The sequence below is a fragment of the Eleutherodactylus coqui genome, chromosome 2, assembly GCF_035609145.1.
Source record: "Eleutherodactylus coqui strain aEleCoq1 chromosome 2, aEleCoq1.hap1, whole genome shotgun sequence".
Classification (NCBI taxonomy): domain Eukaryota; kingdom Metazoa; phylum Chordata; class Amphibia; order Anura; family Eleutherodactylidae; genus Eleutherodactylus; species Eleutherodactylus coqui.
The window spans coordinates 325,262,833-325,277,026 of NC_089838.1; the positions used below are offsets into that span (position 1 = coordinate 325,262,833).

Here is a 14,194-nt window from a genome sequence, read left to right on the forward strand (position 1 = left end):
TGCGCACAACAATTATCGCTCAAAAGACATCGATTGAACAAATTTTGAGTTGAATGTCTGCAGCTCATCTCTCATCTTCTGAGCCTGTCCAGATTATTTGCAGATCATTAATATAGCAACAGTATGCTGTAGAGGTTTGATCACGCAGGTAGACAAAATTCTTGCTCTAATTTGGCCATAAAAAATGTTAGCATATTGTGATGACATTCTGCTCCCCATAATGCTATCTATATATTGCAGATACATGTATTTCCCAAATGTGAATTACGATGGAGTATGAACTTGATCGATTTTTGTTTGGAGGAAGTACTGGCATGAAGCTATGGAATGTGGAATGTTGGAGTACAGATACTCTACATTCATGGTTGCCAGTATTGTGGACTCTGGTAGTGATCCCAGAGCTGACAGCTTGCAGAGGATGTATGTTGTGTCCTGGACATAACTGGGTGTGTCTCTCAAGGGGTTTTAGAATTTTTGCCCCAATCAGAGAAATTCTCAAGTAAGGGCCTCCTAAGGATCTTGTTAGACTAAGGGTCCTTTTAGACAGGACAAATGTCGGATGAGTGTCGGGCAAACGATGCCCGACACTCGTCCCCACATACACTCACTCCCATGCTCTTGCATGGGAGTTAGTATAGTTGGCTCACCCACAGAGCAGCCAGCAGGGGGGCTGGGCGGCTGCAGGAGATTTTTCTCCTCGCGCTCCCCCGCCCCTCTCCATTGACTTAACGTAGTAGCCATTCAATACTGAACAACTGCTATTTACACTGAACAATGATTGTTCAGCTCATCGTCCATTTATGCTGTGTAAATAGCAGCCGTTCATTATTGAATGGCTACTATGATAAGTCAATGCAGAGGGGCAGGGGAGTGAGAGGAGAGAAATCTCCTCCAGCCACCCTGCTGTGAGCCAGCGATACTAGCTCCCGTGCAGCAGCATAAGAGTGAGTATGTGGGGACGAGTGTCAGGCATTGTTTGCCCAACATTTATCCCGTCTAAATGGGGCTTAAGGACAATGATCATGGGGTGCAATGCAAATAATGAAATTTTGTTGAGCATGGCGGCTCAGTAGTTAGCACTCTTACTTTGCAGCATTGGGTTCAAGCCCCTCCAAGCACAACATCTGCATGTAGTTTGCATGTGTCCCCATGTTTGTGTGAGTTTACTCCCACCCTCCAAAACATACAGATAGGTGACTATAGCTTGTGATCTATAAGTAGAGGTGGTTATTATTAGTTAGGTTCGGTGATTAGAAAAGAATTGGAGGACACTACACCAAATATTTTCTAGCCTTAGGGCATATGCACATGTAGCAGATTTCTTCCAGAAATTTCTGATGCTGTCCCATATATGTGAATGAGGTTTGCAAATATCCATGTACATGCTGCAGAATATTATATATTTGTATATTCAAATACAATATATAGAACTGACATTCTGTTGCAGGCAATCTGCAACAAATCTGCCACACATGAACATATGGGGCCACTGACATTCCTGATTGGTTTCTAAACTACCATGTTTCCCACAAATAAGCCCTACCACAAAAAAAAAAAGCCCTAGCCTGTTTTCTCAGGAGGCTTGAAATATAAGCCCTACTCCAAAAATAAGCCCCAGTTACACTACATTAAAAAAATAGGAATACATTACCTTGCAGGCTTAGTACTGGTCCTTCCTGCTGCTCTCCAGAACCCCGTCATGATTCCCACAGTTCTTTGCCGCCCACACAAGATCACTTCCTGTTATGAGATTCATAAATCCCGCCTCCACAAAGCAATGGCTATCGGTGGTTCTTTGAGCGCCACGGCTCAGCCAATCAATGCAGTGCTTGAAGAACCAATCATAGCCATTGCTTCATGGAGGCGGGATTTATGAATCCCGTAACCAGGAAGTGATCCTGTGTGGGTGGCAGAGAACTGAAAAACCCCGTTGGGGCTCTGGAGAGCAACGGGAGGAACCTGGACTGAGCCTGCTAGGTAAGTAAAATAAGACATCCCCAAAAATAAGCCCTAGCGTCTCTTTTGGGGCAAAAATTAATATAACAGATTGTCTTATTTTCAGGGAAACGTGGTTGCAACCCACATAGACCCCAATGAATGACATACTGAGCCAACTTGTCTTCACAGAAAAAATATGGCTTATCCTCCACATGTGGTAGACATCTACAGTATGGTCAAGTGGTTAAAGTGATGGACTAGAAATCCATTGGGATCTCCCAACTATGTAGGACCTAGGATTTTCATTAGCATCTTCAAAGTATGAAAAATTGGAAAAACACACTGTATAAATTTGGCATTTACATAATTGTAGCGTCCTGCAGAGTTGATTTGCCATATCATCAATACTGCATGTGAATGCTGTTAAAAAAGAGATAACAGGCCAGGATTGCAGATTTTGTTAATCTTGCCTCTCGATAAAATGGAACAAAAAGCAATCAAAATGTTATATGTAGAGATGAGCGAGCGTACTCGGCCACGCCCCTTTTTCGCCTGAGCGCCGCGATTTTCGATAACTTCCGTACTCGGGCGAAAAGATTCAGGGGGCGCCGTGGGTGAGTGGGGGGTTGCAGCGGTGAGTGGGGGGGAGAGGGAGAGAGAGAGGGCTCCCCCCTGTTCCCCGCTGCTACCCCCAGCGCCACCACGCCTCCCCCCGCACCCCGGCGCCCCCCGAATCCTTTCACCCGAGTACTGAAGTACTCGAAAATCGCGGTGCTCGATCGAGTAATTACTCGAAACAAGTATACTTGCTCATCTCTAGTTATATGCTCCCAAAAATTTGGATATATAAAGACTAGAGTTCATCCTGCAAAACACTCCTGGTCCTCATAGGGCTCCGCTGATGCAAGACGAAATTGCTATGGCTTTTGGAATGCTGTGAGAATTTAAAAGTAAATCTTTAAAAGAAAAAAGTGATTTTTTTCCCCCCAATTGCCCTAAAAAAAGTAATGAAAGTACATTATATGCACCCAAAAATGATGGCATTAGAAAATACAACATTTCCTGCAAACAACAAGCCCTCGTATGGCTAGGTTGACAGAAAACTCAAAAAGTCATGGCTTCTGGAATGCGATAGGAAACAAACAAAAAATAATTGGTCATTAAAGTGCAAAGAGACTTCATCACTAAGGGGTTAATCTATACCAAAGCTATTGCACGCTGTCTTCATCAAAAGCAAACACTTATTTCACTATAATTGAATTCTGAGAAAGAGAAAAAAAAGTGTAGGTAAGATGGCCGGTTAGCTCAGTTGGTTAGAGCGTGGTGCTAATAACGCCAAGGTCGCGGGTTCGATCCCCGTACGGGCCACTCTATTTTCTATCTATAAATAGTATGGCCAGTTCTATCATATCAATGTCATTTTGCTGATGAGATCTCCAGAACTGAACATAGATATAACAAACATAACATCAAAAGATACAAAGTGAAGATACACTCATGTACTGTGAAACAAAAGCAATGTTTTTTAAGATGTTGTCCCTTTAAAATTACTGAATATGTTGGCGCTATACAAAGATTCTTATTATTATTACTACACATTATGGTATAAGTATGGTGAGAAATATCCCTGCCTCACCCTATTCTAGCAGTGTCTTTTTTTTAAATATATATTTATGGCATGATACTCTCAAGCAAGTCAAGGTTCCATGGTGTAATGGTTAGCACTCTGGACTCTGAATCCAGCGATCCGAGTTCAAATCTCGGTGGGACCTACTTTTTGACTTCCACTCATGTGTCACCGCACTTAATACATTTACACTGAACGGAAGTCGTCCTGATTCCTGCTCGATTTATTGGCCCGTAAAAAAGGGCCCTTTGAAGGGGGATGTAATGTGCAAAACTATGGAGGACTGGTGGAGGAGGAGATATTGTGTAAGACTATAGACGGCTGGGAGGGAAAATAATGTGTTAAGGGCTCTTTACACGGGACAATTATTGTTTAAAACTCATTTAAATGATCAAAATTGAGCGATAATCATCCTGTGTAAATGCAAAAAAATTATTTTTTTCTTATTATCGCTGGATCATGGGATTCTCACTCATATGTCACGGAAGGGGAAATATAAAAACAATCACAGAAAATGGCCATATACTTACTGACTAAGGAAGGCAGATAGCTGCATCCCCTCATCATGCAGGCAGCAGACTACCAAATGAGGGAGCTAATTACACCTGTGAGGGACACCGATGAGACAGCCACTCACACAGCCTCTTCATATAGAGGGGGGTGGCTGCTTGGTGTATACTCCCACACAGAGTGGATACAGAGTGGCAGACCTTCTGATACATGTAGTCCACCATGCAGACCAGCATCCTATCAATGATTCCACAATAGTTCGGCGGGTTGCCCTGGACCTCAAAAAGTGAACCACATTGGTACTGCCACCCTGGGCTCCCCCTGGTGTTTTAAAGCCGCACTGCATGTGAATAATAGATAATAAATGCGAGGCATTAGTTGGATTTTGGCCAAGATACATGAGCCCACTAACCGCATCAAGGTTCCTTGTTTATAGTGAGTCCCTATACTACTATAAATATGTCACAGAAGGGGAGATATAAAAACATTTTTTTTAATGCCTTGTTCACTTTTTGAAGTGCAGGGCAGCCCACCGAACTATTATGGCCTCATTAACAGGTTGCTGGTCTGCATGGTGGACTACATGTATCAGAAGGTCTGCCACTCTGTATGGGAGTATTCACCAAGCAGCCACCCCCCTCTAAATTAAGAGGCTGTGTGAGTGGCTGTTTTATCGGTGTCCCTCACAGGTGTAATTAGATCCCTCATTTGGCATTTGGCTGCCTGCATGATGAGAAGATGCAGCTATCTGCCCTCCTGAGTCTAACATAACTTTTAAAAGAACCAAGTAAAACAAATCCAAGCTGCATGCATGCACAGTATACCAAAAGTGTTTGTGAGGGTGCTATCCCTTTAAGAAAGAAATGCAGCACTAATTTCTCATAGCAATTCCTCGTTAGTATAGTGGTAAGTATCCCCGCCTGTCACGCGGGAGACCGGGGTTCGATTCCCCGACGGCGAGGCTCTATTTTTATACTCACAGAAACGTGTTCTCTACATGGTAATCTGAATGTTTTTACATATTAGCACGATCCACAACATTCTCAATACAAATGACCCATTATTTCCTTTTGTATAATCTGTACCAGAGGACTAAAAATCTGCTGGAACACATTCCTTCATCCAACCTCTGTCCACAGCCAGAACAGTGAAATAATTTTAGGTCCCCTGCACACTGCAGAGCCGGATCCCGCTTCGGAATCCATCTTTGCCAGCAGCGGCATCTGCGTGACCTGGTTAGTTTCTTTTTCTTCTGTACTGCGGATGATCCGCCATTGGACATGCGCAGTACAGATTTTTTTTTTAAACTACTGCTTTTCCCACGTCATAGCCTAGTGATGACTCGGAATCCGTGACCTTTCCGCCATGTGATTGCGGAAGGGCTGTGGATTGGACGGCTTCCATGGACTACAGCTGTACACACAGAATCCAGGAAAAAATGGAGCATGCTGTGATTTTTCTTCTGCTTGCGGAAACCGCAATTGTTATCTGCAAGTGTGTAGAAAGAATTGATTTCCCATTTCTAAAGCCTGCTACATTTCTGCCTAAAACACATCATATTCCACATCCTCTGGGTGGAAGCCGAGCACCTCGCTATCACAACCTTTATCTAATCTATACAAAAGTAATTGCACTCTACCTTCATAAAATCTAAAACTGTTTCTCATATAGCTAAATTCTGACACTCTGGAAAAATGTGCTTGATAGATGGCCGGTTAGCTCAGTTGGTTAGAGCGTGGTGCTAATAACGCCAAGGTCGCGGGTTCGATCCCCGTACGGGCCACTTTATTTTCTTCTATCTATAAGCAACACGGTCATTTTTCCACCGTTTACAAAGCCTGTATTAGTACTCATTGTTCTATTAGAGCAGATCAGTTCTCCAGAACTGAACATAATCACGACCAACATGGCATGAAAAAAGGTTTGAAGCCAAGATACACTTATGTACTGAGCAACAAAAGCAATGTCTTTGAAGATATGCTCCCCATAAGAGAAAAACACTGTAGCATTAGTAAAGTGATAAATATCCGTCTGTCACATGGGAGTAACGGGTTTGGTTCCTGGTTGAGGAGGCTTTTTCATTCTCATAGAACCTTCTTGTTTTTGTAGTAATCTGAAACTGAAAGCTATTATATATATCAGCAAGATAGGAAGCGTTCTCAACACAAAGCTGGGTGGTGTTACAATTATCTGCACCAAAGGAACTACATGAAAGTTGATTTGTAACAATCTGCTGGCAGACATTCGTTCCTCCAACCTCTCACCACCACCAGTGAAATCCCTTCAATCAATATAGAATTTAGAACATCTAGAGGTTGGCGGTGGTCACAATGTCCATCATAATATGGGAACCAAAGTCTTGGATCCGTCACACAAGAGACACCAGCCACAATTGGTGAATCCAACTGATATAATAGGTTTCGTCAGCTACCATCACCGTGTGTGACATTTATTGGGAACAGAGCTGGATGCAGTTAACAAAGCCTGAACACAGCCGAAGGTTTTCTGCATAACTATCCAATAATCCAAAATATCTCATAGCCAGTCAGTTATCGGTGGCCATCTTTGGATCCACTCTATTCTATCAGAAACTTTTAAAATATAATAGTGGGGATAAAACTGAGATTGGAGGTAAATGTTTATGGTTTCATACCTCATCAAGGTTCCATGGTGTAATGGTTAGCACTCTGGACTCTGAATCCAGCGATCCGAGTTCAAATCTCGGTGGGACCTACTTTTTATTTTTGACTTACAGTCATATTGAAATCAAAACATTTACACTGAACAATTAATAAAAATATGAAGAAATCTTGCATATTATATACGAACAGTATGAGCGGTAGGAATTAAAGGTTCAAATCGCTTATTGTGGTACCTTATATTCTGTTTATCAATATTATCAGTTAAAAAAAGGATTTAGATCCCCAAATTATTTTGAAATATAAGCCCTACCCAAAAATAAGCCCTAGCTACACTACATAAAAAAGCAATACTATACCTAGCAGGTTTTGTCTACGTGCCTCCCACTGATCTTGCTTCACTCGGCACTCAAGAATCAATCAGAGTCTTTGCTTGCTGGAAGCAGGGTTTACAATCCCCATTACCAACAAGCAATCTTCTGTCGGCGGCTGAGCACCAGAGCTCAAGAGACCAGCAGGAGGGACCTGTACAGCGTCTGCTAGGTAAGTATGATAATACATCCCCAGAAAATAAGACCCTGTGCCTCTTCTGTGGCAAATAATAATATAAGACAGGGTCTAAGTTTTTAGGAAACACAGTAAATAGAGGGAGGGGGCGTGCCAAGCCACAGTTCTTGCAGACTATACAGTAGTATAATAGTATATTGATAAATCTCCAGGCCCGTGACCTAGGAGTAAGGTTATCCCACATGCATGAATTTTTGCACTGCAAGCAGGCAGATGATCTCAGAACTGGGCAAACCCACAGGAAACACCCAGGAAACAGTCACAAGACCACCCAGGAACTATTTTCTGGAGCTTTACTGCATTGTTGTGAGAGTTCTGAGGTAGCCGTTGTCTTGAGGTGATGTCTTTTGAGGATGACGTGGTTTTAGTTTGGGTACTATATTCCACTATTGGACAGCCATGTCTGATGCTAGAGGAACAATGCTGGACAGCTGAGAGGAAAGGAAAACAACCCTATTATTGCCAAGGCCCGTCTGGCGCTGTTTGGTACTGTGAAAAGTTGGATCAATTCAGCCAGGAGACGCCCCTTCCCTGCTCCCGCAACGGAGCAGAAAACCGAAACCCTGGAGCGCAAATGTAAAGCCGCCTACAGATTCCTGTTTTCAATTCAGAAACATTTTAAAACATTATTAAACCACAGATTGTTGCAAAATAATTAACATTTATTATTCAAAATATATTTTATTAGGGTTTTTCACAATACAGCCATTATGATGAGCATTTCCAAATTTAACATTGCCAGAGTTATTTCCTTGTCTATACCAAGGAGGTCCCGGATCCTGACCCCCTAGTGCTATGGAATGTCGCTTCACGTTAGTTCTCTTGCTTTATAGTATTCTTCCCGTGAAGCTTGCCCACCCATAAGCACCAAGCTACTACTAGCTATAGTAGCTTCAACTAAAAGAGATAATTAACTGTAAATTATACAACATCGTGAGGGATTGGGGGGTGGGGTCATGGAGGCACCCAGAGGGCATCCCTAAGGGCTTATAGGAAGGGTATAAGAGGAGAAGTGGGGAGGGAGTAGAGGAGAAAGAAGGGAGAAATAAAGAGTAAGAAAGAGAAAAAGAAGAACATAAAAAAGTTCAGTCCCAAGTCTGCCTCTCAACACCCAGATTTATTCTCAGTTAGGCATAACTCCACTCACCAGCCATTGTCCAAATCCTGCGGATCTGCGGAACGTCAACCAGGGTTCCCATGTAGCGTGATATGCAGAATATTTGGCATCGTCTCTGGCCCTCAACTCCTCCATATGGCCTATTTCGTCTAGAGCAGTCACCCAGTTTACTCTTGTTGGCGGAACCTGAGGAATTAACATGTATTAAACAAAAACAACACAAACTAGAAATTTTTTTTTAAAAAGTTGTATTGCGCAAAAAACTAACTTCCCGCTAAAAAAAAAAAACAAGAAAAAAAAATTATAAGTTTTTTTCCGGGTACCTGATCCACTGTGCTGCTCTACATATTCCCGGCAGGACTGATCTCGAGTGCTTCTGCACTTAGCCTTTATTTCATCAATGCAAAAATATTTAAAGACGAATTTATAAATAAACCTGCACCCACCCCCCCACCCCCCCACCCCCGTCATCACATTTACAACACACAGAAAATATTGATGTTTTTTGGCTTTAATAAAAAGTTTTGGAGCCGCTTGGTTATTTTCCTCCACATTGTCAAAATATCGAAAATCGTCCAACAACACATTTTTCCTTGGAGGCAGTGCGACCACCTAACACGGGTCAGGACATACACATGCTGTCAAAAATGACATCAGCAGATGCAAAAATGAACCTCCAAATCCAACATTCGTGATAATGCGGCCGCTCCGACTGGGTGCAACTGTGAAAATGAGCCATTACCCACATTACATGGAATGGTGTGCACTCGCAATTATGCTCTGCATGGAGTTTAACACATTCATCATGTACTCGTACACCATAAAAAACATTAAAAAATACATTTACTTAAAAAAGTGAAAACAAAAAAAGCCTTTATTTTATGCACTCATAAGCACAAAACACCAAATGTCCAATTACAGAGCTTTTTGTTTTGCAATGTCCTGTTGCAGGAGGCCGCACAGCAGGCAACATTTCAGAAGCTTGGCCCTTCCCAAACCTATCTTGTGAGTTGGAATCCCGTAGAACTGGTTTTCCCTCCATCAGGACAATACGTTTCCCCTATTTATAGGAGAGATGATACCGCCTTGTCTGGACAAACTCCTGAGTGACTGCCGACAACTTCTTGTTTTCTTTTTCACCCAGTCTCTTGGTATCCTGCATGAAAAACACCTTGAATACGCTGCAATTGCATACGCACTGCATTGTTTACGCACCCATTCACCTCAATAAGCAAATTATACGTGAAATGCGTGCGGAATACTCGTAAATACAAGTTGCATTTGATTTTGCACAGAGAAACACTAGTGGGAGAGGCACAATTTCAATATATGGTAGTTTAGTGCAAGCACAGAAAGCGGCTGATGTGAGAGAGCCCTAAGGAGTTTGTTGTGGTTGTTAGCCGTTTAGTCGTTCACGACCCTCAGCGACCCTAAAGCTGAGCTTCCTCCATGTTTTTCAGTTTTGTGATATCATGCCAGTATCAGCTCTGACAGTATCAGCCATCGTGTCCTTTGGCGGCCGGGTCTTCTTTTGCCACTGATCTGTCTCTGCTGCATTACATGGCCAAAATACTTGAGCCTGGGGTTTGGTTCCCTGCTAAGGGTGACTACCCACTAGCATTTTTTTCTGCTGCGAATTTGCTGCTATTTTATCTTCCAATTGTCAATGGGACTTTCTAATGTTAAAAACGCAAAGTTGCGTTGCGTTATGTTGCGGTTTTAACATTAGGAAGTCCCATTGACAATTGGAAGAAAAAATAGCAGCAAATTCGCAGCTGAAAAAAAACCTCTAGTGGATAGTCACCCTAAGGAGGCTCTTTCATTCTTATGGCACCTTATTGCTCTGAAACTGAAAGCTATTCTATATATCAGCAAGATAGGAAACATTCTCAATACATAGATAAGTTGTGTTACAAGTGGGCTGCATTCCCACGAACGTATATCGGCTCGGTTTTCACGCCGAGCCGATATACGTCGCCCTCATGTGCAGAGGGGGGGGGGATTGAAGAGCCAGGAGCAGGAACTGAGCTCCCGCCTGCTCTCTGCCCCTCTGCACTATTTGCAATGGGGAGAGGTGGGGAGGGGGCGGGGCTAACTCGTGGGACTTTGCCCCGCCCCGCCTCCTTTCATGGCGTGAAACCGAGCCGATATACGTTTGTGTGAATGCAGCCTTACCTGCAAGAAACTACAAGAAGGTTGATTAGTAATACTCTGCTGTCAGACTTTCTGTCCTCCAAGCTCTCACCACCACCAGTGAAATTCTTTCAATCAATATAGAATTTATATCATTGAGATCTATGTAAGTTGGTGGTATTCACAGTGTCCATCATAATATGGAAACCATAGTATTGGGTCAGTCACACAACAGACAATAACTACAAAAAGTGAAACCCACTGACTTAGGGCGCAAACACATTGCCATATGTGCAACCACATTCGGCAGTATGGAGCACCTGAACAATGGAGATTTCTTCTTCTTCACCAGCAGTTCAAACTCTGAGCCAGAACACAGAAGTTTGAAAATAACCACGGGAAGATAGGTGCCGCCTGATCTGCCCATCACCATGTATTCACTATGTACGGGGAAAATAGGGCAGGTACTATCCTTTCATGGCCGAGAACTCCCAATAGTGAAAACGAAACCACTGAACTCTTATTGAAAAAAGTGGTTTGGTTTTGTCCTGTTTTGCGGCCATGATTATCATGGCTGCATTATGAGGGGAAACCAAACCAGTGGTTTTAATGGTTTAATGGTCAGTGGTATTTTCGCCTGTTAATACATGTGGGAAAGATAGGGCAGGACGTATATGAGTTTTTCAAACCAAAGTGCAATAGTGTTGACTTGGAATGGAAAAAAACATTCAGGCGCAACTACGCTCCGTAGCAGCGCATATGGCCATGTGCAGTGGTCCTCATAATAGGTTTCATCAGCTACCACCACTGTGTGTGTCATTTATTGGGAACAGAGCTGCATGCAGATAACAAATCCCCTTCACAGATGTGAACACAGCCAAACGTTTTCTGCGTAACTATCCAATAATCCAAAATATCTGATAACCTGCCATATCAGTGGCCATATTTGGACCCATTCTATTCTATCAGGGTCTTTTAAAATATAATGGTGGGGATAAAATGGAGATTGGAGATAAATATTTATTTTATGATACTCTTTTCAAGGTTGCATGGTGTAATGGTTAGCACTCCGGACTCTGAATGCAGCGATCCAAGTTCAAATCTCAGTGGGACCTACTTTCCATTTGTCTTTTTGACAGTTTTTAGTGCAGCGATACTTAAAGGGGTTGTCCCGCGAAACAAAGTGGGGGTATACACTTCTGTATGGCCATATTAATGCACTTTGTAATGTACATCGTGCATTAATTATGAGCCATACAGAAGTTATTCACTTACCTGTTCCGTTGCTAGCGTCCCCGTCTCCATGGTGCCGTCTAATCTTCAGCGTCTAATCGCCCGATTAGACGCGCTTGCGCAGTCCAGTCTTCTCCCTTCTGAATGGGGCCGCTCGTGCCAGAGAGCGGCTCCTCGTAGCTCCGCCCCGTCACGTGTGCCGATTCCAGCCAATCAGGAGGCTGGAATCGGCAATGGACCACATAGAAGACCTGCGGTCCACCGAGGGTGAAGATCCCGGCGGCCATCTTCACAAGGTAAGTAAGAAGTCACCGGAGCGCGGGGATTCGGGTAAGTACTACCCGTTTTTTTTTTTTTATCCTTGCATCGGGTTTGTCTCGCACCGAACGGGGGGGGGGGCTAGTGAAAAAAAAAAAAACCCGTTTCGGCGCGGGACAACCCCTTTAAGTGTAAACTCATATGTGTCGCGGCACTAAAAACATTTCCACTGGACTCTTATTGTGTTACTGTATATATTTGGTGGGACCTACTTTTCCTTTTTCTCTTTGATTTAGGCCATTTTCACATGACAGGATTTGAGTTGTGGATTCTGCAATCAGTATTTTTGAATTTTCCTTCACACTCGCGGAGACGAACTGCGTATTCTGTGAGCGGAAGAAAACTTGCAGCATGCTTTATTTTACCGCAGAATCTGCGCAGACGCCCTCCATTGATGTCAAAAGAGGTGTGCGACCTACAGCGTATACGCAATTAGCATTGCCTAGGGGTACTTGCATCTTCACTAAGAGATTGTTGTAGGTAATATCTAAAAAAACAAAAAAAAAAACTGTACTACGCATGACTGCCGGTGAGCCTATGTGCTCATGCGCAGTACAGTAAAGTGCCGTATGAAGGGTAACCGGAATCCGCCTCAGCCCTGATGTGACCCCGGCCTTACACTCATATGTATCACTGCACTAAAAACATCTACGCTGAACAATAATTGTCCATATTTCCCGGTGCTAGAGTCTTAATGATATATTGGCCCACGTAAAAGGGCCCTTCAGTGCAGGATGTAATGTAGAGAAGATTTTGGGGAAGGGGAAGATAAGGTGCAAGACTATGGATAGTTGGAAGGAGGAAATGTGCAGGAAGACCGATGCAAGACTATGGGTGACCGGAAGGAGGATAGTATACAGGAGGACCAGTACAAGACTAGATAAAGGCAGGGGGAGTACCAAGCCACAGTTCCTGCAATTTGGAGGCAATAATGGCTGACCACAGTTCATGTAATTGGGGAGGGGGAGCATGCCTAGTCTCAGTTCATGTTCATTAGAACAGCACTTAGCCCAAATTTGTAATGGAGGTGGGAGGGGGAGGCCTGCGTACAGTTCATGTAGCATAGTATGTTAGGCTGAAAGAAGACAATGTCCATCCAGTATAGCCTGTTTCCACCCCCTCTTGTTGATCCAGAGGAAGGCAAAAAAAGTAATTAGGGAGAGCCCTTGAATGTGATTATACTGCAAAGGGGAACTCTAGATATGTACACTAGCTTGTGGCACTGTACAATTCTGTTGGGGAGCAATTCACTCAGAATGTGTAGCTGACTGCTTGGAGGGTTTTGGATGGTCTTGGTATACGGCACTCTGGATGTGGAGATGTAACTAGAATACGGTTGAGTATTTTAACATCACTAATAACCATATTTAATTTTGGCAACTAAAAATTTTACTTGGCTGCTAACTTTTTTAGTTTAGGAGACAATGGCTCCTAGGTAATTTTTTAGTCTGCGGACGTGCATTCTATCAATGTCTTTTTGCATGTGAGGCTTCTATAGCAGAAAACAGTGACAAAAATCAAACCAAAATAACACTGAAAAGAAGCAAGCAAGACAAATCCAGGCTGCAATCGTGCCCTGTATAAGAAAAGCTTATTTATGAGGATGCTTTCCCTTTAAGAGAGAAATGATAAACAGAGAGCACATAGCAATTCCTCGTTAGTATAGTGGTAAGTATCCCCGCCTGTCACGCGGGAGACCGGGGTTCGATTCCCCGACGGGGAGGCTCTATTTTTATCCTCACAGGATCTGGTTGTTTACATGATAATCTGAACTATCAGCACGATCAGAAACATACTCAATACAAACTGAGCTGCGCTACTATTACCTAATATTTCCTCTTGTTTAATCTATACCAAACGAGTTACATGAAAGTTGATTATTACCAAACGTCTGCTGGCAGACGTTCCTTTATACAACCTCCGTCCACAGCCGGCACAGTGAAACTATTTTATAATCAATATAAAATGTATAAAGTAAAGGTTGTAAGTTAGGCTGCTTTCACATTATCCATTACAAAAGTAATTGCACTCTGGGTAAAGTCCCCTGCCGCAAGCACCGAGTCATGACTGACTCCTCGGGTGACGTCACATCGTGGTATTTTCTCGGTAGAA

The 14,194-nt window shown here is 43.1% G+C and overlaps 5 non-coding genes across 5 annotated transcripts; all 5 read left to right on the forward strand.

The window, feature by feature from the left end:
* Nucleotides 1-3,232: 3,232 nt before the first annotated feature.
* On the forward strand, nt 3,233-3,306 carry TRNAI-AAU (transfer RNA isoleucine (anticodon AAU)). The gene has a single exon. It is a non-coding gene; the product is annotated as a tRNA-Ile (tRNA).
* Nucleotides 3,307-3,638: 332 nt separating this feature from the next.
* Nucleotides 3,639-3,710, forward strand: TRNAQ-CUG (transfer RNA glutamine (anticodon CUG)). Its single transcript has one exon. It is a non-coding gene; the product is annotated as a tRNA-Gln (tRNA).
* Nucleotides 3,711-5,784: 2,074 nt separating this feature from the next.
* TRNAI-AAU (transfer RNA isoleucine (anticodon AAU)) lies at nt 5,785-5,858 on the forward strand. The gene has a single exon. It is a non-coding gene; the product is annotated as a tRNA-Ile (tRNA).
* Nucleotides 5,859-6,736: 878 nt separating this feature from the next.
* On the forward strand, nt 6,737-6,808 carry TRNAQ-CUG (transfer RNA glutamine (anticodon CUG)). The gene has a single exon. It is a non-coding gene; the product is annotated as a tRNA-Gln (tRNA).
* A 6,925-nt stretch (nt 6,809-13,733) lies between these two features.
* Nucleotides 13,734-13,805, forward strand: TRNAD-GUC (transfer RNA aspartic acid (anticodon GUC)). The gene has a single exon. It is a non-coding gene; the product is annotated as a tRNA-Asp (tRNA).
* The last annotated feature ends 389 nt before the right edge of the window (nt 13,806-14,194 follow it).